Source organism: Pyxicephalus adspersus, chromosome 7 (assembly GCF_032062135.1).
Source record: "Pyxicephalus adspersus chromosome 7, UCB_Pads_2.0, whole genome shotgun sequence".
In the NCBI taxonomy this organism is placed as follows: domain Eukaryota; kingdom Metazoa; phylum Chordata; class Amphibia; order Anura; family Pyxicephalidae; genus Pyxicephalus; species Pyxicephalus adspersus.
In genome coordinates, this window is record NC_092864.1 from 3681279 (window position 1) to 3684755 (window position 3477).

A 3477-nucleotide genomic window follows, 5' to 3' on the forward strand; every position below is an offset into this window, starting at 1 on the left:
TACAGGTCTACAATTTAAAAAAAAAATTTCATGAAAACCTGTAACGCTTTTGGTACAGAAATCTAGACCTCAGTGTAACGCTCAGGTGGTTAATGAAATTTTTCTGTTTATTTTGATAAATAGCAAGTGGTATGAGAATGAAATATCTGTATTTTTTTTACAGAAATGTTTATGTTGATAGATACCAAGTGGAATCAGAATGACATATCTGTATTTTTTTTACAGAAATACAGGAATTTTTCTGTTTAATTTTCATAGATAGCAAGTGGTATCAGAATTAAATATCTGTATTGTTTTTACAGAAATGTTTCTGTTTATTTTGATAGCAAGAATGAAATATCTGTATTTTTTTACAGAAATACAGGAATTTTTCTGTTTATGTTGATAGATAGCACATGGCCCCTGATTCATCAAGCAAAATCGGACGTTCGCTCGCGCATTCGTATTCGCAAGCTGAAATTGGAAGGCATCTCGCTAGTCATCAACTGGATAAGATCGCGGCCAGAGCCGCGCATCTCCGGCAGCTTTACACTGGCGATCTTGCATGAAAAGTCACTGTTCCTCTAAAAAATCATTCTTTCTAATGACACACATATTACCCATAGCCCTAAAAAAAAAAACGTTTGCGCTGTTGAAATGTTTAAAACATTTATGTGCGGCAAGAAAAAAGCATATTTTAGAATCATTTATTTTCTGTTAGGCAAGAGTTAACCGAGTTCAACTCCTCTCCATAGGCGCCTATATAAAAGCTTCCGATGCCTTGTCGGATGCATGTGAACGAGCGGAATGCTGCGGGCCTGACATCGCACAACTCCTTTTTTTTTTAATGCTTGGTGAGAATTTTTTTCAATTCATACTATTGTGAGATGACATATTATGAAGTTTTTACTAGTATATATACAGCTTGATCTCAATTAGTTTGCAGTGTTGCAAAGCAAACCAAAAAGTATCAAAAATGTACCTCCTTAATCTCGCAGCTGAAATCTAATCGCCTTAATTGCTATGATCTCATCTTAGATCCTCCTTAATCGTGCAGCTAAAATCTAATCACCTTAATTGGCGGATTTGCAAGCATCCGGCTTGGTAGTGAATGCGAATGAACGAGCGCATATGACTCCAGCCCGCGGTAAACCGGCTCGATATAACGGCGCGAAATGACGCGCAACCAGCGATCTAGGATTTTCATTGATGAATCGGGCATGGTATCATAATGAAATATTTGTATTTTTTTACAGAAATACAGGAATTTTTCTGTTTATTTTGATAGCAAGTGGTATCAGAATGAAATTTTTGTATTTTTTTACAGATATACAGAAAATTTTCTGTTTATTTTGATAGATAGCAAGTAGTATCAGAATGAAATATCTGTATTTTTTTACAGAAATACAGGAATTTTTCTGTTTATTTTTCATAGATAGCAAGTGGTATCAGAATGAAATATCTGTATTTTTATAACAGAATTAATGAAATTTTTCTGTTTATTTTGATAGATATCAAGTGCTTTCAGAATGAAATATTTGTAATTTTTTTACAGAAATACAGATTTTTTTCTGTTTATTTTGATAGATAGCAAGTAGTATCAGAATGAAATATCTAAATTTTTTACAGAAATTTTTCTGTTTATTTTGATAGATGTCAAGTGGTATCAGAATGAAATCTGTATTTTTTTACAGAAATACAGAAATTTTTCAGTTTATTTTGATAGATAGCAAGTGGTATCAGAAATAAATATATGTATTTTTTACAGAAATACACATTTTTTTCTGTTTATTTTGATATATAGCAAGTGGTATCAGAATGAAATATCTGTAATTTTTTTAAAGAAATACAGGAATTTCTCTTTTTATTTTTATAGATATCAAGTGGTATCAGAAATAAATATCTGTATTTTTTACAGAAATAAAGAAATGTTTCTGTTTATTTTGATAGATAGCAAGTGGTATCAGAATGAAATATCTTTACTTTTTTAACAGAAATACAGAAATGTTTCTGTTTATGTTGATAGATAGCACATGGTATCATAATGAAATATCTGTATTTTTTACAGAAATACAGGATTTTCTCTGTTTATTTTGATAGATAGCAAGTGGTATCAGAATGAAATATTTGTATTTTTTTACAGAAATACATTTTTTTTTTATTTTGATAGCAAGTGGTATCAGAATGAAATATTTGTATTTTTTTACAGAAATACCTTTTTTTTTATTTTGATAGCAAGTGGTATCAGAATGAAATGTCTGTATTTTTTAACAGATATAGAGAAAATGTTCTGTTTATTTTGATAGCAACTAGTATCAGAATAAAATATCTTTTTTTTTTTTTTTTACAGAAACACAGAAATGTTTCCATTTATTTTGATTGTTATTTTGTTATTTTATTCATGTCCCTATTAGCTACAGCTTTTACACTGTCCATAGAGGTGATGGCCTCAACCTCCAATGCGGTCCACGCTCCGTCACAGGGCCCACCGCCTTCTACTGCCTGTTACTGCTGCTGCCTTCCCAGTACCCAACTCTAAATGCAAGATACTAATGCAGTCCACAATTTTTCTCAGAGCCCATGACCTCCTGCTCCTCCTGCTGTAAATGATGCTGCCGCGTGACCAGTACTCGACTTTAGATGCCAGATACTAGTGCCTTGCATACTCCGTCTCATGTCTCTATTAGCTACAGCTTTTACATTGTCCATAGAGGTGATGGCCTCAACCTCCAATGCGGTCCACGCTCCGTCACAGGGCCCACCGCCTTCTACTGCCTGTTACTGCTGCTCCCTTCCCAGTACCCAACTCTAGATGCAAGATACTAATGCAGTCCACCATCAGTCAGAGCCCACGACCTCCTCCTCCTCCTGCTATAAATGATGCTGCCGCCAGCCCAGTACAAAACTCTAAGCAATGTCTGCCCTAGCTACAGCTTCTACACTGTCCATATAGGTGATGGCTTCAACCACTAATGCCGTCCTTGCTCCATCTCAAGGCCCACCGCCTCCTCCTCCTGCTTTCACTGATGCTGCCACCTGCCCAGTACCCTACTCTAGATGCCAGTTACTAATGCCGTCCACACTTTGTTCCAGAGCCCACCACCTCTTCCTCCTGCTGTTACTGCTGCCGGCTGCCCAGTACCCAGCTGTAGATGCCACTTAAGAAGGCTGTCCATGCCACATTTAAGAAAGTTACAGCTAGCAGATAGGAAAAAGCAGTCCCCTAAAAAGCAATGTCTCCACTAGCTACAGCTTCTACACTGTCCATATAGGTGATGACCTCAACCACTAATGCGGTCCTTGCTCCGTCTCAGAGCCCACCGCCTCCTCCTCCCAGTACCCAGCTCTAGATGCCAGTTAACAATGCCTTCCAAACTTCTCAGGGACCACCGCCTCCTCCTCCTGCTTTCACTGATGCTGCTGCCTGCCCAGTACCCAACTCTAGATGCCAGTTACTAATGCCATCCAAACTTCGTCTCAGATCCCACCGCTTCCTTC